Below are 23446 nucleotides of genomic sequence, written 5' to 3'. Positions count from 1 at the left end.
CCACGGGATGCCGAACGGCCGGACTCCTCAGTGGTCACCAGGGTAACGAGTCATGGGCAGGTACCGGCACCTACCCCTCCGGACGAGCTCCGATAACCGCCACCTCCGTCTCCCGCCGGCCACAGGCTGTGATCAAGTTGTAGCGCGGATCTTGCCTTGTCCGTTCCACAATAGCCCCGACGTCTCCCCACAGCGAAGGCCACCGACACACTGACCCAGCTGCTACACGGCACCAGTATATGATCAGGGACAGGATCAGGGTGAGCAGTGAACCTTCCCACACCCTTCAGACTGCAAACGGAGCACTTGAGAGCTACCAGGATAGGCAAACAGGAGATTTGTAACGGAGAGTGATAAAGGGGGCAAAACTTTTTTTTAAGTATATAAGTGAAAGGAGAAAATCAAATGGAGGAATAATAAGACTTAAGACAGAGAGTGAGCATTTGGTGGAGGGAGACAAGGCAATAGCAGATCACCTAAATAATTTTTTTGCTCAGTATTTACTACAGAAGAAAGGATGGGGCCACAGTTAAGTTGCAAGGACATTCATAAAAATAAGGTAGATTTCTCACAGGCAGGTCACAGAGAGTATCATCTGGATTATACTCATCACCACCAGTGTCATTGCCATGTGGTGTCCCACAAGGTTCTATACTATCCCCCATGCTTTTTGCAGTATACATGCTCCCATTGGGCGAAATAATCAGGCGCCATGGCCTGGTCTACCACTGCTATGCAGATGATACACAACTGTACTTGTCCTTTGCTCCGGGCACTGATAACCCAATAGCAACCCTTAATGGCTGTCTAGCTGAACTACAGGAGTGGATGAGCGCCAGCTGGCTGCGACTGAACCCGGATAAAACAGAGGTCCTTATGATACGACCGCAACATCAAAGGACAAGACTGCAGCATAGCCAACCAACTGGACTTACACTCGGGGATTCAGAATTACAGACCAGTGATCGTGTGCGGAATCTTGGCGTTGTCCTGGATGGTGGCTTGACACTTAAACATCAGATATCAGCCACAATCAAATCCTCATTCTTTCACCTGAGGAACATAGCCAGAATCAAGCACTTAATTCCCTCAGATGATATGCCAAAAGTCATACATGCATTTGTATCATCTCGTTTAGACTACTGTAATGCCCTCTACCTTGGTCTACCAGCAAAAGAATTGCAACGCTTACAGCTGGTGCAAAACACAGCTGCCAGGCTATTAACCAACCAGCCCCGTTCTAGCCACATAACACCCATCCTCTACTCCCTTCACTGGCTGCCTGTACGATGGCGAATCATCTTCAAGATTGGCTTACTGAGTTTCAAAGCATTACATGACCAAGGCCCAAGGTACCTCAAACAGCTTCTGACCCCATACTGCCCCACTCGATTACTGCGATCTGTAGATGAAGGACTTTTAGCAGTACCTAGAATCTCCCGTAATTCATCTGGGGGTCGAGCTTTTAGTCATGCGGCTCCGACTCTATGGAACTCACTTCCCCGCACAGTGCGAGAGGCCCCAACTATAGAATCCTTCAAAAGTAGACTCAAGACTTTTCTGTTTACTCAAGCATTCCCATAATTGTCCCTTTTAGTATCTTCATGCTTCTGTATTTTATGAAAATGTACTTCATTATTTTCTGTACTATATTATGCTATGTATCTGTTAAGCGCCTTGAGTCCTATGGGAGAAAGAGCGCTATATAAATAAAATTATTATTATTATTATTATTATTAGATGAAAAAACATTTACAGAGGAGAAGGTCCTAACAGAACTTTCAAAACTAAAAGTGGATAAATCAATGGGACCAGATGGGATACACCCAAGGATACTCAAAGAGCTAAAAGATGTGCTGGTTACACCTTTAACAGAATTATTTAACCAGTCACTAAATACAGGTGCTATTCCAGAGGACTGGAAAAGAGCAAATGTAGTTCCACTGCACAAAAGTGGAAGCAAGGAAGAAGCAAGTTACTACAGACCAGTAAGCCTTACATCAGTAGTAGGGAAAGTAATGGAAAAACTATTAAAAGAAAGAGTAGTGGAATATCTTAAATCAAACAACTTACAGGATCCAAAACAGCATGGATTTACTGGTGGGAGATCATGCCAAACAAATCTTATTGACTTTTTTGACTCTGTGATGAAAATTATAGATCAAGGGGGAGCTGTAGATGTAGCATATCTAGACTTTAGTAAGGCATTTGACACTGTCCCACATCGCAGACTGCTAAATAAACTTGAAAGCCTGGGGGTGGATTATAATTCAGTTAAATGGATAAGAACCTGGTTACAGGATAGGAAACAGACAGTCGTAGTTAATGGAGTGCAATCTATGGAGGAAAATGTTACCAGTGGAGTACTCCAGGGATCTGTACTTGGTCCAGTTCTCTTTAATATCTTTGTTGGAGACATTGCAGATGGTATTGAAGGGAAGATATGCCTTTTTGCAGATGATACAAAGATATGCAACAGGGTAGACACACTGGGAGGGGTAAAACAAATGATAAATGACCTAGGTAGGCTTGAGAAATGGTCAAGAACGTGGCAACTACAGTTTAATGCTAAAAAATGCAAAATCATGCATTTGGGTCTCAAAAACCCAAAGGCTAAATATAGTATCAAGGGTACTATAATGGAAACTACTGAGGAGGAAAGAGATTTAGGAGTCACTATTTCAAGTGACTTGAAGGCAGGAAAGCAAACGCAACAAAGCAATGAGAAAGGCAAGTCAGATGCTTGGTTGCATAGGGAGAGGAATCAGTAGCAGGAAAAAAGAAGTGATAATGCCACTGTATAGGTCATTGGTACGGCCCCATCTGGAATACTGTGTCCAGTTCTGGAGACCCTATCTCCAGAAGGATATAAATACATTAGAGAGTGTACAAAGAAGGGCAACTAAAATGGTGCATGGCCTACATCACAAGACTTACCCGGAAAGGCTAAAAGATCTTAACATGTATAGTTTGGAGGAGAGAAGGGAAAGGGGGGACATGATAGAAACTTTCAAATATATCAAGGGTCTTAACAAAGTTCAGGAGGGAAACATTCTTCAAAGGAAAAGAAGTATTAGAACTCGAGGGCATACATTGAGACTGGAGGGGGGGAGGTTCAGGGGAAATTTAAGGAAAAATTACTTCACAGAAAGGGTAGTGGATAAGTGGAATAGCCTCCCATTAGAGGTGGTAGAGGCTAAGACTGTAGGGCAATTTAAACATGCTTGGGACAGGCATATGAATATCCTTACAAAGAATTAAGGTTAAAAAAGGGTTGAGATTGCCTAAAGGATAAAATAAAAAAGGGGCAGACTAGATGGGCCAAGTGGTTCTTATCTGCCGTCAAATTCTATGTTTCTATGTAAAGCTGCTACTCCATGTCTGTGAAGCCACGCCCCTCCTCAAGCTAGCCTTCAATCTGGATGTAATTTTGTATGAGCCTTTATCATGAGGCCTTACTGTAGACAATTCACATGGCCAATAACAATAGGGTAAGTGATGACCCCTACGCGCTTGAAGCAGCTATAGTCAATATGAGCGAGAATGTGTCACCAATCACATACAGGGGTTACTAGACATACAGGTTTTTGCTCAAACCTTCAGTAGCGCTCCACATATATACAATACATTAATGCAATTTGTTATACCAATTAAGATCTTCACACAGGTGGTCATTCCGAGTTGTTCGCTCGCTAGCAGTTTTTAGCAGCCGTGCAAATGCATTGTCGCCGCCCACCGGGGAGTGTATTTTAGCTTTGCAGAATGTTTTGTAAGAATATGTAAGCATATATGTGAGCACCTATTGTGTATCATTTCTTATCGGTGATGGAATGGAAGAGATAGTATAAAAAGAAACCTTGATACGCACATCATTATCAGACTTTATGTAAGAATATTGTGAGCATCCATTGAATACCTAACACGAAGGTGAACCCATAAAACTTCCCATTACGAAGTAATCACCACCCATATTGGGAAAGGAATAGAACCTCCTTTAAATATCAACACCTGTGATTCATCTACTGTATATAGGAACTGAGACGTTTTTCTGGTTTTCCTTTTTTACATATTCATATACACGGAGATCTATAAAGTACAGCTTCACCAGAAGAAACTAGGACTGAAATAAGAGACTTTGTGAAGATCTTAATTGCTATAACAAATTGCATTAATGTATTGTATATATATGGAGCGCTACTGAAGGTGTGAGCAATAACCTGTATGTCTAATTCACATGGCCAGTATGTGGGCACTGCTATTAGGTAGTGTTATGACTGCCGATACCAGAGAAGCCTTGACGCAGCTCAGCAGTTAACCATGTATTTGCAAATTCATGTAAAGAATATCTCTGAAATTCTATTACCAGACAGGTTCAAGTATTGTTGCGGGTATTAGTCAGTGTGCTGGGGGGATACCGGGGGGGGGGGAGGGGGGAGCACCCTCCCCCTCTCTGTTTGTTGTGACCCCTCCCCTTTTCTAGCACCTGATAAGTATATCTAGAGTGATTGAGCAGCTACCACTGTGTTTGTTTGCATGTGTGAGAAGGCATTGAATGGGAGCAGCATTTGGAAGGCATGATGGTTCTTGTAGTGCTAATGGTAGATCTGGGGGTGGCTCTCATGTAAGCTAGCCCTCAATCTGGATTTAATTTTGCATAAGCCTTTATCATGAGGCCTTACTGTAGACAAATCACATGGCCCTATGTCGGCACTGCTATTAGGTAGTGTTAGGACTGCTTATAGCAGAGAAGCTTTGATGCAGCTCAGCATCTAACCATGTATTTGCAAATTCATGTAACAAATATCTCTGAAATTCTGTTACCAGATAAGTTCAGGTATTATTACGGGTATTAGTCAATGTTCTGGGGGGATACCTCCCCTTTTCTAGCACCTGATAAGTATCTCTAGAGCGATTGAGCAGCTACCACTGTGTTTCCTGCAGATACTCACACAGGGGAATTCTCACACAGGTGGCTAATCTGCCATTGAAGATGCTGGAAGCCTTGGGGCAGCAGTGGCCATTGAAAATTAACTAAAACAGACCACTGCAGCCGTGGCTTAGCATAGACTGGTACACACGAAGATGCAGGAACAGGTAAGTGCCAAATTGGGACCTTTTATTGATTGTGCTTGTTTTGTGTTTCCATTGTCAGGCACTAGGCCTGTGGCCATTGTGGGTGCTAGAACTTGAGGACTAAGCCCGATCCACTGAGGGCACTAGGCCCTGTAGCATTATTGTCATTGCCCCTTTGTTAGGCAGGCACTAGGCATGAGCCACAGTAGGGCACTTGAAGCAGGCCCTTGGTCAGGTGGGCACTAGGCCTGCTGCATTGAGGGGCAGTAGGCACTAGCGCTCGTGGGGGAGGGGGAGTTCTGAGTACCCAGTATTACTTAATGTACAAAAATAAAAAATTTAATTTTATAACTGAACAAAGCGTGCCCCAAACCAAAGAAACTTCCTTTATGTCCACAATTACCCATGTAATATTTTGACTCTTGGGAGCACCACCACCTGAGTTATCTGTGTAGACTATATGACTAGAAATCAATATTGTTATGTTGGTTAACCATATCATATAATATCATACAATACACAATCTGATTAACTCTGAGAGCATATCTGTCACGGTCCGGCGGATCGGGTTCCGGGACCAGCGGTACTTACCTGTCCGGACGCTCTGGCGCGGTCCCTCCAGTGGGGGTGTGGGGGCTGCTGGCGAGGGGCACGACTTGCAGGCATGTCTGGGAGGAGAGGTCTCAGAGGCAGCAGCAAACATTTGTGCAGCTTCCAGATGCAGAGGTCCGGGATGGGCGTCGCCGCCTTGGAAGGGTCAGCTAAACTAAAACACTCAGTCACCTGCAAGTTTTGCAAAACCAATGGGAAACAGTCTGCAGGTATAAATCTAGGGATTTCTGGGAAAGCAAACTGCCAGTGCAACATCTCTCACACAGCCTTGTGTGTGCTAGTTCCCTGTGCTCCACAGCATTGCTTCTAAAGCATCCTGTTTCCTGAGTTCTCACCTGGATTGCTGGATCTACACCCGGTTATTTCTCCTCGCATGCTGACCTCTCTGAGTCACCATCCCTCTCAGCGAGTCTCAGTTACCCCAGTGTACAGTCTTCCTATCCGGGTTTCCATCAGACGTTCGTCCACAGACGTACAGGTCCTGCCGACGCAACCGCTCTAACAAGTAAACAGCTAGGGCACCCGTGGAACCTCCTTAAAAGATCTATGAAAAAGTCTTTCAATCAGCCTGCTCGGCTAATCCTGCCTAAAGTCACAGATACCAAACCGCAAGCCACAATTCCGGATTCACAAAATCCAGTCCCCGTGACAGTTTGCACTGGCCATATGGATCCGGAGGGTGCTCATGGTTCCGGTACGGATCTTCTGCAGGGCATAGCAGCTCGTCTGGAGAGTCTAGAGGAATCCCAGCGCCAATTAGCTCAATTTATTCAAGGGATGGCTACCCGTCAGGATTCCATGCAAGCCGACATTGCTCATGTCGCCACTGGTCGACACCTGGAGTCTCAGCAAGTGCCGACCGCCCCAGTTCCTATGGTAGCTTCCCCTTCATCCCTGCGACTACAGACGCCCACCAAATTCGACGGGAACCCGAAGATGTGCCCCTGGTTCTTAAACCAGTGTGAGATTAATTTCTCTTTACAGCCCTTTAACTTCCCATAAGAGAAGGCAAAGGTGGCATATATCGTCTCCCTCCTGGCCGGTCCAGCCCTGGATTGGGTGTCACCCCTATGGGAGAGAGCTGATTCTCTACTTGACAAATATGATGAATTCATTGCTACCTTCCGAAAAATTTCCGATGAGCCCGGAAGAACTACGTCGGCATCAATCGAGATAAGGTGCCTCCGGCAGGGAAACCGGTCTGTGTGACAGTATGTAGTACAATTCCAGACCTATGCTTCAGAATTACGGTGGAATGAGGAGGTACTAGTATCGGCCTTCTGGAATGGTCTGTCTGACAAAATCAAGGACGAGTTGGCTACCCGGGACCTTCCGCCCAAATTAGACGACTTGATTTCCCTTTGTACCAAGATTGACCTTCGTTTTAGAGAGAGCCAGTTAGAGAAGAATCGTGGGGAGCGCCCAAGGTTCCATCCTCCTCCGCCTTCTTCCTCGAGTGTGTCAACTGAAGCGTCCCAGGATGAGCCTATGCAGATCAATAGGGCTCGTCTCTCGCCAGAGGAGCATCAGAGAAGGCGCAGGGAGAACTTGTGCCTATACTGCGGAGGTTCAGGGCATTTGGTAGCCTCTTGCACCCAGCGTCCGGAAAACTAGCGCTACTAACCAGAAGAGGAGACATTAGGTTAGGAGTGGTGACATCGTCTCCATCTCGTTCTGAGCCTGTCCTAGAGGTTTCTTTGGGCCTGCCACAGAGTTCTAAAGGTTTTTTCTCTCTCCTAGATTCGGAAGCTGCTGAAAACTTTATCACGGCAGATGTGGTACAGCGACTACGGATTCCTACAGTTGAGCTTTCCCAACCAATTGCCCTTTCCGCTGTAGATGGAAGTCGAATCTCCAGTGGAGTAGTTACCCACCAGACTCTTCCCCTTCAGCTATGTATAGGAGCTCTCCATAAGGAGTTACTTCATTTCTTAGTCATTCCAATAGCTACTCATGAAATTGTTTTGGGACTTCCTTGGCTCCAGAAGCATAACCCAAGAATCGATTGGGTGAATATGCAAATTTTGGCCTGGGGAGAGTCGTGTGCTCAAACTTGTCTTAACTGTGTTAAACATGTGAATAAAAGCCAACTGGAGATCCTACCGCAAATTCCGTCTCAGTATTCCTCCTTTTCTGATGTCTTCAGCAAACAGACAGCAGAAGTCTTACCACCCCACAGACCCTGGGACTGCCCTATTGACCTGATTCCGGGAAAGATTCCTCCTAGAGGGCGAATCTATCCTCTCTCGGCCCCTGAGACAGACTCCATGTTGCAATACATCAAGGAAAATCTAGCTAGAGGATTTATTCAGCCTTCTACCTCTCCAGCCGGTGCGGGGTTCTTTTTCGTCCAAAAAAAGGATGGTGGTCTTCGTCCCTGCATCAACTACCGGGGTCTGAACGACATAATAATAAAAAATAGTTACCCGTTGCCCTTGATCTCAGAGCTATTTGACCGGGTTAAGGGTGCCTCGGTCTTCACCAAGTTGGACCTCAGGGGAGCATACAACCTGATCCGGATCAGAGCGGGTGACGAATGGAAAACGGCGTTCAACACTCGTGATGGACACTTCGAGTATTTAGTCATGCCCTTCGGGCTTAGCAACGCACCAGCAGTTTTCCAAAATTTTGTAAATTCAATTTTCAGTGATTTAATCTATAGTTCTGTAGTAGTCTATTTGGATGACATACTAATTTTCTCGACCAACCTGAAAGATCACCGTTCTCAAGTCCAAGAGGTGCTGCGGAGGCTTCGCCAACATCATTTGTACTGCAAATTGGAAAAATTTATTTTCGAACAATCCTCCATGCCCTTCCTGGGCTACATAATATCTGGTTCAGGATTAGAGATGGATCCAGCCAAGGTACAAGCGGTTCTCAATTGGTCCAAACCCACGACCCTTAAAGCAATCCAATGCTTTTTGGGTTTTGCAAATTTCTACCGGAGATTTATCAAAGGATTCTCCTCTATAGTGGCACCTATCACCGCTCTCACTCGAAAGGAGGCTAATCCCAGAGAATGGTCAACATCTGCAGACGAAGCTTTCCAACGATTAAAACAGGCTTTTACTACAGCTCCAGTGTTGAGGCAACCCGATGTCAATAAAGCCTTTGTTTTAGCAGTAGATGCTTCGGCCGATGCTGTGGGAGCAGTTCTGTCCCAACGTCTGAATGACAACAAACTTCATCCTTGCGGGTTCTTTTCCAAGAATTTCTTACCAGTAGAAAGGAACTACACGATAGGAGAGCAAGAGCTACTGGCTGTTAAGTTAGCATTGGAAGAGTGGCGGTATCTCTTGGAGGGGGCTAAGTTTCCTATCACTATTTTCACTGATCACAAGAATTTAATCTTTCTCAGGAATATTCAGTGTTTGAATCCTCGTCTAGCCCGATGGGCAATATTCTTCTCAAGATTTAATTCCTCCCTAACCTTTCAACCTGGTTCTCAAAACCAGAAGGCAGATGCTCTCTCCCGATCCTACTCCTCTGAGGATTCCAACGACTCTCCTTCTCCTCAGCCTGTATTGGAGTCTTGGAACTTCGCCTCCACTAAACTACAGCCCCCAGTGGGAAAAGTGTTCGTACCTCCTCACCTTCGGAAGAAATTACTGACCTGGGCCCATACCTCTCGGTTTTCTGGTCATGCTGGAGTCCATAAGACAACCGCTCGTATTGGTGGCCTGCACTGAAGTCTGATGTTTCCTCTTACATCACCTCCTGCACCAAGTGTGCACAACATAAGATCCCTCGTCTTCGGCCAGCGGGAGAGCTAATACCCCTAACTATTCCTAAGATGCCATGGACCCACCTTTCTATTGACTTCATCATGGATTTACCCTCTTGTAAAGGATTTACTACTATTTGGGTAATCATAGACCGCTTCTCTAAGATGGCTCGTTTTGTACCTCTTAAGGGTCTTCCCACCACACCCAAGTTAGCTCGGCTTTTGATTGCAGAGATCTTCAAGTCCCACGGTCTTCCGACCAAAATTATTTCTGACCGGGAGTCCAGTTCGTGGCTAGATTCTGGAGGGCTCTCTGTGCCGCCCTACGGGTACAGTTAAAATTCTCAACGGCATATCATCCTCAAATCAATGGAAGTACAGAGAGAGTCAATCAAGACTTGGAGATGTTCCTCAGAATTCATGTCTCTTCTTCTCAAGACGACTGGCTAGAACTACTACCATGGGCAGAGTTTGCTCACAACAACTTCTACCACTCTTCCACAGGTCATACCCCTTTCTATACCGTATATGGCTTCCATCCTCGAGTTCCTCAGTTCCTGGCTTTACCAGCTCAAGATCTTCCTGCGGTTCAGGAATCTCTCAAGAGACTTTCCGGAGTTTGGCGAAAAGTTCACCAAAATCTACAAAAAGCCTCCGCTCGCTATAAATTCTGGGCTGATAAGAAGAGAAGGGTGGTACCTAAATTGGCAGTTGGAGATCAGGTCTGGCTTTCTACGCGCAATTTAAGGTTACGTGTACTGTCTATGAAGTTCGCTCCGCGCTACATTGGGCCCTTCCCAGTTGAACAAATCATCAATTCCATAACTTATAGGCTTAAGTTACCCCCGTACCTGAAAGTCTTCCCAGCCTTTCATGTTTCTTTTTTGAAGCCTTTTAGTGTTAAAAATTTTTGTAAAATCCTTCCTCGCTCTCCAAAGGTTGTCATGGATCATGGTGTTGAATTCGAGATCAAGAAGATCCTTGACTCCCGAGTAAGACATGGACGTCTACAATATCTTCTGGATTGGAAGGGCTACGGTCCTGAGGAGCGTTCCTGGGAGGATTATTTGGATGTTCATGCTCCCGCTTTACTTCACAAGTTCCATGAAGAAAATCCCAGCAAACCTGGTGGCTGTCCAGTGGCCATCCCTAAAAGGGGGGGTAATGTCACGGGCCGGCGGATCGGGTTCCGGGACCAGCAGTACTTACCTGTCCGCACGCTCTGGCGCGGTCCATCTGGTGGGGGTGCGGGTTGCTGGCGAGGGGCACGACTTGCAGGCATGTCTGGGAGGAGAGGTCTCAGAGGCAGCAGCAAACATTTGTACAGCTTCCAGCTGCAAAGGTCGGGGATGGGCGTTGCCGCCTTGGAAGGGTCAGCTAATCTAAAACACTTAGTCACCTGCAAGGTTTGCAAAACCAATGGGAAACAGTCTGCAGGTATAAATCTAGGGATTTCTGGGTAAGCAAATTGCCAGTGCAACGTCTCTCACACAGCCTTGTGTGTGCTAGTTCCCTGTGCTCCACAGCATTGCTTCTAAAGCATCCTGTTTCCTGAGTTCTCACCTGGATTGCTGGATCTACACCCGGTTATTTCTCCTCGCATGCTGACCTCTCTGAGTCACCATCCCTCTCAGCGAGTCTCAGTTACCCCAGTCTACAGTCTTCCTATCCGGGTTTCCGCCAGACGTTCGTCCACAGACGTACAGGTCCTGCCGACGCAACCGCTCTAACAATTAAACAGCTAGGGCACCGTGGAACCTCCTTAAAAGATCTATGAAAAAGACTTTCATTCAGCCTGCTCGGCTAATCCTGCCTAAAGTCACCGATACCAAACCGCAAGCCACAATTCCGGATTCACAAAACCCAGTCCCCGTGACAATATCTGTGCGGTATCGACTCCAAACTCCCTAGGTACCCGGAAATCCCCCCCCCCCCCCCCTCCCCAACAGAACAATTTTTTTAAATTTAGAAGCAGCCGCTGACCTGGGCCGTGATTTAAGTCCAGCGCCTCCAGCATTTGGCTCTGCCCTCTTTCAGAAACCTTCAAATCGCGGGTTGTGCACTTGTCCTCACTCTCTGTGTCTTGGCAGCTGCTGTAACCTCCATCTCTGCCTCAATCCCTCCACTACCTGCTGATTCCTATCTCAGCCCACTGCCTGTTCCTTTTCCTGCATTAATAAAGCCAGGTACTTTTCAGGGGGCAATCATGCACTAGGCTAACCCATGCTTTGTACATTATTGCCCCTTAAAAAAAAGCCTGAGTTCGGACATCATCCCGCGCGTCTGTCAAACTCGTACATCATTACATCCCGCCCAATGTGTCTGCTTTACCTTGCAGGGTCTGGGATTGGTATCTTCCCTCCTGAAGCATCCATTTCTGGGCGAGGATTATCATACATCATGACCTAAAGTGTCCGACAACACTGCATAGAAGGAGGCTCAAGAGAACGGCCGATATATCGGCCAGTGTGTACGGGCCTTAAGATTGATAAAAGTGTGAGCAGAAAGCTGTTGGAGGCAGCAACAAAGGATAGCACTTATTATTAAATAGAAAATTAGCATACATACACACAACACACACATAGCATACATAAACACTCACAAACAGCATACATGCATACCACACAGCATACACACTACACACCAACAACATATACACACACACACTACACACCAACACCATATATATACACACACACACACACACACACACACACACACACACACACACACACTACACACCAACAACATATATATACACAAACACACTACACACCAACAACATATATATACACACACACACACACACACACTACACACCAACAACATATGCACACACACACACACACACACACACACACACACACACACACACACACACACACACACACCACTAACCAACTGAACAGAGGAGAGGAGAAGAGGAGGAGGTTCTGCCGGAGTCCATGTGAGTTAAACACAGGAGCTGCTGCTGCTGCACATGCTCAGCAGCTCCCTCTACGGTGTTAGGGAGGCTAGAGAGCTCAGCTGATCAGAGGCAGAGCTCAGTGAGGAGCAGCCGTACAATTCATTCACGGCAGCTCGTCTGTGCCTGTGGGTGGCCCCGCCGGGTGCAGAGACGGGGACAAGGCTGTCTCCGTCTCTGAAACACAAAATTTGTCTGCAGAGGGGAAAGTTTGCACCACTGCCACCAATGAATGAACTTCCTAAAATAAAAAAAAACTACCAGTGTTTGACGGCAGGCACGGGGTGCCCTTAAATATGGGGGGCCCAGGGTAATGTGTCCCCTGGGCTCCCCCCTTAATCCGGCTCTGCATACCAGTGACGTGCAGTGGGGTGATGCAGGTGAGGCAGAGCCTTTCCTGTCATACTAACGTTTGTGCCAGAATTTTGACTGTATAAAGTAAATGAAAAATACAAAGAATATGTTAAAAATATCTTCTTTGTATTATTCTAATAATTTTTATAGTCAAATCTCTGGAGTAAAAATTCTATAACATCTGAGGCAGTGCCTCATGTGCTTATCTTTTCCGCCCATCTCTGATCAAAACTCACCACATTTCCAGGAGTTTATACTGCTGCACCTGTATATAATGCCCACATGTACCATTTGGCTCATATATTGTGTGTAAATCTGTTTCTGGTACTAACCAGTGCCTCCTGAGAAATTTACCTTACCGCACGTCCCTGGTGCATACAAGTGAATATCCACATATCGGTCTGTGCACGTAGTTGATCCGTGTGCCAAATCCTGACCCTGTTACCTCCAAGAAGTGAATCTGCACACTGGTGAGCATCTCTATATTTATATTTCTCATACTGATAGATGTACTGTTGTGTGCCTCTGCATGCTCATGTCCAATATACAGAATCCTCCTGTGGAAGAGATGGCAAAAGCTTGCTGGTTCTTCATTTTCCATGCTGCTTTTACTTAAAGTACATAATTATTCTATATATCCTTCTCTCCTATTGATTAACATCAAGTAGCAAGGGTTATTTATGCATGTGTAATCTCTCGGTTATACTCACCTTTGTGACATTATGGGTCTGATTCAGAAGTAGATGCAGATGCAGCTGTATCTGCATCTCTTGGCGGTCGCCCATCTGAGACTTTGGGAGTCATTCCGACCCGATCGCACGCTGCAGTTGCTCGTAGCATTGCGATCGGGTCTGAACTGCACATGTGCCGCGACCAACTTGGAATGAGGGCCGTTATGCAGATGCTGCTAAAAAGCCTTTTCTTAGCTTACATCAGGGGTGTCAAACTCGCTGGCCGCGGGCAGGGTACCTTTTGCCACCACGTTGGCAAGGGTTAACTTGGAGCGGTGCTGCATCCCTGGCGTTCCGCCTCTGTCCACCCACGATGACGTTGTCTCAGCATCTGCACCGCCCACGGGCACCCATTGGTCATGGTCAGGGGTGGTGTGAAGCAGCCATTAAGGAGCCGCTGAGCCCTCACAGACAGCCGCAGCCCTTAAAGCCGCAGCCCTTACAGCCAGAGCCTAGACCCCTGAAGCAGCATTCCCACGAAGGAGCATCCTACAAATGTACAGATGAAGCCACATTTATCTTGAATTCTCTGCTGCGCCTAGGCACACCATGGTTTATTAGCATAAGCCTTTCATCTATTGTTCTCAGATGCAATACAATACAGAGAGAACAATACAGCAGGGGATTAAGTCATTACCGCAGGTGATAAAGTCCGACTGCCCAGTCTCAGTTAATCCTATTTAAGGCCAAGATAAAGATGGCTCCATCTGTAAGTCTCTGGGGCATGCTGCACAGGGGATGGGGGTGCAATGAGGGAATTATGTATATCAGGCACTATACAGGGAGACAGTATGTGTAACTGGCAGTATAGTGGAAGACATTATGTGTAACTGCCACTATACTGGGGGACATTATATGTAACTGGCACTATATTGAAAGACATTATGTGTAACTGGCACTATGCTGGGGACATTATGTGTAACGGACACTATACTGGGAGACATGTGTAACTGGCACTATACTGGGAGACATTATGTGTAACTGGCACTATACTTGGGGACATTGGGGGTCATTCCGACCCGATCGCACGCTGCAGTTTTTCGCAGCAGTGCGATCGGGTCTGAACTGCGCATGCGCCATGACCGCAATGGGCACGTCGCTGCCCAGCGACGGGAAACACCGGGCAGCGTGGGTCCTTACGAAGAAAACGATTGCAGCGGCGATTGCAAGGTGATTGACAGCAAGAAGGCATTTCTGGGTGGCAACTGACCGTTTTCTGGGAGTGCCGTGGAAAACATAGGCGTGTCCAGGCGTTTGCAGGGCGGGTGCCTGACGTCAATTCCGGGACCTGACAGGCTGAAGTGATCGCAGTGGCTGAGTAAGTTTATAGCTACTCAGAAACTGCACAAAAACTTTTTGCACAGCTCCCCTGCACAAGCAATCGCACACTTGCTATGCTAAAATACACTCCCCCATAGGCGGCGACTATCTGATCGCATGGCTGCAAAAAACTGCTACCGTGCGATCAACTCGGAATGACCCCCTATGTGTAACTGGCAGTATACCGGGGGACATTGTGTGTAACTGGCACTATACTGGGATTCATTATGTGTAACTGGCACAATACTGGGGGCATTATGTGTAACTGGCACTATAGTGCAGGCATAAAAATAAAAAATATTCCAAAATACGGAATAATCTATTATCCAAAATAATTCTGGTCCCAATATATATATGCAGGAAGAAGACTGCGGCACTCAGGTATTGAAAATGAAGTTCTTTAGTGAAAAACAATCACCATGCCAAAATACACATGTTCACCATGCTATAATGTGCAACGTTTTGGTGCTGCTACAGCACTGTTTTCAAGCCTTAGCATAAGTGACAAACAGACAGGAAAATGAACATTTACTCACATAAATAGGCTGGATCCACCACGCTGTGCGGGAGCCGGGTCCGGTCGTCACTTCCGCGAGCTGAAGGTTCACGGCATCACTTCCGTTGACATCAGACTATCCCAGCCCCCGTAGGCATGGCAATGCTGACCGCGTTACCTAGTTACCGGGACGCGGCCGTCCGTATGCCTCCCCGGCTCCCCCACAGCGCACTGTGGACATAAAGACATGAAAAAAGGCAGGGTTAGGAGGAGCTATACTCACATAGACTGTTCTCATAGAAATATTAAATACAACTGAATGCAACACTAAACGAATACTGGGGGTCATTCAGAGTTGTTCGCTCGTTGCCGATTTTCGCTATACTGCGCATGCGCAAGGTTCGCAGAGCGCATGCGCTTAGTTATTTTACACAAAAGTTAGGTATTTTACTTACGGCATAACAAAGCTTTTTCATCGCTGTGCTGATCGTAGTGTGATTGACAGGAAGTGGGTGTTTCAGGGCGGAAACTGGCCATTTTATGGGAGTGTGCGGAAAAACGCAGGCATTCGAGTTGCAAAACGCAGGAGTGGCTGGAGAAACGGGGGAGTGGCTGGGCAAACGCTGGGTGTGTTTGTGACGTCAAACCAAGAACGAAAAGGACTGAGCTGGTCGCAATGGCTGAGTAAGTCTGGAGCTACTCAGAAACTGCGGGGTAATCGTTACGAGAAAATTAGCGAAGCTTTCGTTCGCAATTCTGCTATGCTAAGATACACTCCCAGTAGGCGGCGGCTTAGAGTGTGCAATGCTGCTAAAAGCAGTTAGCGAGCGAACAACTCGGAATCACCCCCACTGTAGTAATCAGTCTAACCCTAAGAGTCCCCACCAGCATCATGCTAAACACATCAGAAACCATTGTCCGCTGTATAACATTACTCTGCAAAGAGCCAGATGGTGTAATGTACTCTAACATTATAATAAATGTCCACAATAGTACACTCTATGGGAGCTATATAGACATTCTGTCTGGAGACATACATAAACATTAAACATAAGTGTTCCAGTTTTGTCTCTCATTCAAACCATAGGGATGTACTGTATTTAAGATATGGATCCATTTTGTTTCACTACGTAAAAGGCGTCCATGACGATCCCCTCCTCTAAGCAGAGCTGGTACATGGTCTATAACCATGTGTTTCATAGATGACGGGATGTTTTGCTTGTAGGAAATGTCTAGCTACCGGTTGATCAGAACAGCCATTCGCCAATGCTTTATTTATAGATGATCTATGAAGGGCCATACGTTCATGTACCGTTTGTATGGTCTTACCCACGTAGTAGAGATTGCAAGGGCACATGATTATGTATATCACAAATGTCGTCTGGCATGATAGAACATGCTTAAGATGGAAAATCCGTGATGATGTCGGATGTTTAAAGGTTGGTTCTGTTAGCATATGCGAGCACGTTGTGCATTTGGGAAATTTATAGCAGCCAGGAGCTTTCGTGGTTCAGCTCATATTTATCCCTACAAACTCCCACAATGATCTCCAATGGAACATTGAATTGCATCGTTTTTCCAGAAAACTGAGATTACAGGAATTTTTTCAAAACTCGGAGACACAACTCCAATGCAGAAATTTCTATCTAAACGTAGTAGGTCAACATTTGATCCAAGCTCCAACAACACCTCTATTAAAACCTACACCCGTCTAATAGATGATTCTGTAAATAAATTTGTTGCAGCCTAATCGAGTCAACATTACAATATGAGTCGTCAGGAAAGACAAGCCCTGAAAGATTTATCTGGATAAAGAGACATTGTGATGCGCCCCGCTGACAAGGGGGGTGCCATAGTGATTCAGGATCTCGCTGACTATATGAGTGAGATAGAGAAACAACAAGCAGTGGTAGAGGTATATCAAAAATTGGCAAAAGATCCAACGGTCGAATATCAAGATTGATTGCAAAGCATTCTTACAGAAGCGAAAGAAAGGGGACTCCTGGATGAAAGATTAACAACAGCTTTATACCAGCAATATCCGGTAACACCAATACTTTATACGGTCCCGAAAATTCATAAGAATGCAGTTAGTCCACCTGGACGACCGATAATACTAGCACGGGAATCATTATATCAACCTATTACAATGTATTTGGACAATATTTTAGAACCCTTCATAATGAAACAGCCAACTTACGTCAAAGATACTACCGACTTTCTGAATCGAATAATGTCCATCACACATGTCCCTCCAGGAACTATCCTCTGTACCTTGGATATCAATAGTCTTTATACCTCAATTCCGCATACTCAAGGACTTGGTGCCATGACAACCTTTTATGAGACACAAGAAATTAGGGATATGAACATCAACTTATTCATGCAGCTTTTGGAGCTCACACTTACCAGAAACTATTTAATCTATGATGGACATTTCTATAAACAACTTATGGGCTGTGCGATGGGAAGTAATGTCGCTCTGAGTTATGCGAACATTTTTATGTTCCAGGAAGAACAGAGGTTGTTCTTTGATAAGGCGGAATATGCACAAGATATTCGATGCTATATGAGATTCATAGATGATTTATTCATCATATGGACAGGGGATGAGATTGCATTATTGAGAATGATTGATGAAATCAATAATAGAGAATCATCTATCAAAGTATCATTCCAGTTTAGTGACAAAACCATTAACAATGTAGAAGTTCAAGTATCCATTGAAAAATTTAAATTACACACTAAGGTGTTCTCTAAACCAACTGATAGGCACACTTACGTTTAATGTTTATGTATGTCTCCGGAAAGAATGTCTATATAGCTCCCATAGAGTGTACTATTGTGGACATTTATTATAATGTTAGAGTACATTACACCATCTGGCTCTTTGCAGTATAATGTTATACAGCGGACAATGGTTTCTGATGTGTGTAGCATGATGTTGGTGGGGACTCTTAGGATTAGACTGATTACTACAGTATTCGTTTAGTGTTGCATTTAGTTGTATTTAATATTTCTATGAGAACAGTCTATGTGAGTATATCGCCTCCTAACCCTGCCGTTTTTCATGTCTTTATGTCCACAGTGCGCTGTGGGGGAGACGGGGAGGCATACGGACGGCCGCTTCCCGGTAACTAGGTAACACGGTCATCATTGTCATGCCTACGGGGGCCGGGATAGTCTGATGTCAACGGAAGTGACGCAGTGAACCTTCAGCTTGCGGAAGTGACAACCGACCCGGCTCCCGCACAGCGTGGTGGATCTAGCCTATTTAGGTGAGTAAATGTTCATTCTCCTGTTTGTTTGTCACTTATGCTAAGGCTTGAAAACAGTGCTGTGCGGCACCGAAACGTTGCACATTATGGCATGGTGAACATGTGTATTTTGGCATGGTGATTGTTTTTCACTAAAGAACTTCATTTTTAATACCTGGGTGCCGCAGTCTTCTTCCTGCATATGTCTGTATATACTGAGGGCACCGATCCATCATATTTCCTGCGCTGAGTGCCAGATCAATTTGCAATATATATATATATATATATATACACTGCTAAAGGGAACACTTAAACAACACAATGTAACTCCAAGTCAATCACACTTCTGTGAAATCAAACTGTCCACTTAGGAAGCAACACTGATTGACAATCAATTTCACATGCTGTTGTGCAAATGGAATAGACAACAGGTGGAAATTATAGGCAATTAGCAAGACACCCCCAATAAAGGAGTTGTTCTGCAGGTGGTGACCACAGACCACTTCTCAGCTCCTATGCTTTCTGGCTGATGTTTTGGTCACTTTTGAAAGCTTGCGGTGCTTTCACTCTAGTGGTAGCATGAGACAGAGTCTACAACCCACACAAGTGGCTCAGGTAGTGCAGCTCATCCAGGATGGCACATCAATGCGAGCTGTGGCAAGAAGGTTTGCTGTGTCTGTCAGCGTAGTGTCCAGAGCATGGAGGCGCTACCAGGAGACAGGCAAGTACATCAGGAGACGTAGAGGAGGCCGTAGGCAGGCAACAACCTAGCAGCTACCTCCGCCTTTGTGCAAGGAGGAACAGGAGGAGCACTGCCAGAGCCCTGCAAAATGACCTCCAGCAAGCCACAAATGTGCATGTGTCTACTCAAACATTCAGAAACAGACTCCATGAGGGTGGTATGAGGGCCCGACGTCCACAGGTGGGGGTTGTGCTTACAGCCCAACACCGTGCAGGACGTTTGGCATTTGCCAGAGAACACCAAGATTGGCAAATTCGCCACTGGCGCCCTGTGCTCTTCACAGATGAAAGCAGGTTCTCACTGAGCACATGTGACAGACGTGACAGAGTCTGGAGACACCAAGGAGAACGTTCTGCTGCCTGCAACATCCTCCAGCATGACCGGTTTGGCAGTGGGTCAGTAATGGTGTGGGGTGGCATTTCTTTGGGGGGCCGCACAGCCCTCCATGTGCTCGCCAGTGGTAGCCTGACTGCCATTAGGTACCGAGATGAGATCCTCAGACCCCTTGTGAGACCATATGCTGGTGCGGTTGGCCCTGGGTTCCTCCTAATGCAAGACAATGCTAGACCTCATGTGGCTGGAGTGTGTCAGCAGTTCCTGCAAGATGAAGGCATTGATCCTATGGACTGGCCCGCCCGTTCCCCAGACCTGAATCCAATTGAGCACATCTGGGACATCATGTCTCGCTCCATCCACCAACGCCACGTTGCACCACAGACTGTCCGGGAGTTGGCGGATGCTTTAGTCCAGGTCTGGGAGGAGATCCCTCAGGAGACCATCCGCCACCTCATCAGGAGCATGCCCAGGCGTTGTAGGGAGGTTATACAGGCACGTGGAGGCCACACACACTACTGAGCCTCATTTTGACTTGTTTTAAGGACATTACATCAAAGTTGGATCAGCCTGTAGTGTGTTTTTCCACTTTAATTTTGAGTGTGACTCCAAATCCAAACCTCCATGGGTTAATAAATTTGATTTCCATTGATAATTTTTGTGTGATTTTGTTGTCAGCACATTCAACTATGTAAAGAACAAAGTATTTAATAAGAATATTTCATTCATGCAGATCTAGGATGTGTTGTTTAAGTGTTCCCTTTATTTTTTTGAGCAGTGTATATATATATATATATATATATATATATATACAGCTATACACATATGCAGCACTCCTGGCGTCTTGAATAACCACTCTTACGGCACAGAGAAGGTACAACGTTTCAGTGCCCTTTATTGTGGCACTTTCGTCAGGTATCAACAAGTAACAGAAATCACACTTACCTATATACCCTAGAGATGAGCGGATTCGGTTTTACTCGGATTTACTCGGTTCTAAAAACGGCATCTGATTGGCTATCCAAAACATGCGACATCCGTGAGCCAATCAGATGCCGTTTTGAGAACCGAGTAAATCCGAGTAAAACCGAATCCGCTCATCTCTAATATACCCCTCCATACACCCGTGACTACCATCAGCTCCGTTGGCGGGACGAGTTCCCGACCGGGCGGCGCATGCGGCATGACATCATCAATTGATGCGTCATCATCGTGCTCCCCATCACCATAGCTACAGAAAGCAACAAATAATACAGAGAGCGTAACATGGCATATAGAGACGTTAATCATGTCTAAAATGAACAGTAGCATCAATGGCAATTAGTATCTGCATACATATCCTCCTACAACAATACTACATTTAACTGAAGCAGATTTTAGCCTGTAGTCTTGCTTACAGAAATCTCTTAGAAAGATTAACACTAAAACATAAAGCTGAAGGATAAGCATATTCAGAAGCAACTGCCTACAGAATGACATGGCTACAGAAAGCAGTTCAAACCCAAATGCTCATTAAGCTCCTTAGGCTGTAGAGTACCTAGCATATGTATCCAGCGTGTTTCCAGTTGCAGTAACCGTAGACCACGGTTACCGCCCCGTATGGAGTGAGGTACATGATCTATCATGCGGTATCGCACCGACACCAACGGGTGCCTAGCTGCCACAAAATGTCTGGCGACCGGTTGGTCGCTTTGCCCTGTATTGATCGCTGCCTTGATGGCCGACCTGTGGGCTGCCATCCGCTCCTTAAACATACGTTCGGTCTTACCTACGTATGACAGCCCACAGGGGCACATCAACTGGTAGATCACGTATTTAGATGAGCATGTTAATCGATGTTTGATAAATATGGGCCTACCCGTGAGGGGGTGCGGGAATTGATCCCCAGCTACCAGGTACTGGCAAGTGGTACAGGTGCACCTAATACACCCTTTCTTCGTGCTCAAAAAAGTGGTAGTATCTCTGGGGCTAGTGATGTCAGCTTTAACAAGTATATCTCGTAGATTCCGGTTTCTAGCATAGCAGCACATAATTCTCGTATCTCCTAGATTCAGGTCTACATCTGACTGCACTATAGGCCACAAGTTCTTTACTGTCTGCTGGATGCCATGGCTCTGTGGATGATATTGGTTAACCCATGGCAAAATTGTGCCAGTATCTTTCTTCCTACTGTCGACCAATAGCTTTTGTCGGTCCATTGACAGGGCTTTAGCTTTAGCAGCTTGTAAGTCACACATATGGTACCCTCTTGCAGCAAATTTCCCTACCATGGCATCCATTTGAGCCTCTGCCACTACTGGATCAGACGTGATCCGTCTGATACGCAGTAGCTGCGAGTAGGGGAGCCCCCGTTTTAGTGGTGCTGGGTGGCAACTTTGGTAGTGTAAAAGATTGTTCCTGTCTGTAGGTTTGGTATATAAAGAGGTAGTGATCTTACCCATGTCAAGTTTAATCTCTACATCTAGAAAATTGATAGATTTCTCACTGATAGTATATGTAAACTTGACTGGGTGCTGTTTGCTATTGTGATTATCAATCAATGCTATGAATGCCTCTTCAGTGCCTTTCCAGAAAATCAGCAGGTCATCGATGTAACGGAGGTATAATGCGATATTACCTCTGATCGCAGGGTCATTGAAGAAGACATCCTCTTCGACCTCAAACATATACATGTTGCTGTACGATGGGGCCACACTAGACCCCATCGCACAGCCCCTCAATTGCAGGAAGAATTTCCCGTCGTACAGAAAGAATTTTTTGGTTAATGTCATCTCCAATAAACCTATGCAAAAGTCCAGTTGAGGACCCTTGTATAGTGTGCTATTACTCAAGAAACGTTTGGCTGCTGCCAAACCCATACTATGCGGAATGATAGTGTACAAACTTTGTACATCCACACTGCATAATAAAAGAGATTCAGTAAATACTGGTAAATCATTAATTTTCATGAGCAAAGTACTGGTGTCTAATAGATATCTTGGATGATTCTGTATACTTGGCTGAAACAGTGAATCTAGGTATAATGAAACTGGCTGGAACAAGGACTGCCTGGTGGAAATTATAGGTCGGCCAGGTGGCCTAACGAGAGATTTATGAATTTTAGGCATTGTGTAAAGAAGTGGCACCACAGGATGCCCAGGTACCAATGCCTTACACAATTTGTCATCAATTATACCACATTCCACCGCATGACCAAGATAATCTGTTAAATCTTGTGTATACACCTCATTGGGGTCTCTAGAGAGATGACAATAGGTCTCTAAATCACTCAATTGATTGTAGATCTCCGCTTTATAGTCACTCAGGTTTTGTAGGACCAACGCCCCACCTTTGTCCGCCGGGCAAAATACCAAGTCACGGTTCTCTGCTAAGTGATCTAATGCTTGAGCCCCAATGACGTTTAGCAGGTTTATTGACCAAATTGTCGGTATCTTGCTCGAGTAGTCGCATAAAGGTTCTAATCGATGCGTTTGTTGATTGAGGCTCAAACGTCGATCTAGGCTGTATCTTCTGCAGCTGTGCAGGGATAGACATACTAGCTGGTGTGGAGGTTGGCTGATTTTTGGCAAAGTATTCTTTAAGCTTTAATTGTCGGTATAGTTTAAACTTTTCAATTTTCCATCGTAGTGGATTGATCCTACCCGTTGGTACAAACGATAGTCCTTTTGCAAGAACTGCTTTCTCAACATCGTTTAGATCATAATCCGACAGATTTACTATTTGTTTTTCGGGTTCTTTGGTTGTCTGCCTACCCGCTTTTTGCCTTTGCCACTGGTGTCCGCGTCTGGTATAGGCTCTCCATCGTCGCGTAGATGGGCTTGTGTGGCTACCCCTAAAGG

The sequence above is a fragment of the Pseudophryne corroboree genome, chromosome 3, assembly GCF_028390025.1.
Source record: "Pseudophryne corroboree isolate aPseCor3 chromosome 3, aPseCor3.hap2, whole genome shotgun sequence".
NCBI lineage: Eukaryota > Metazoa > Chordata > Amphibia > Anura > Myobatrachidae > Pseudophryne > Pseudophryne corroboree.
The sequence above is the reverse complement of the archived record's forward strand: the minus strand, read 5'-3'. Positions refer to the sequence as shown.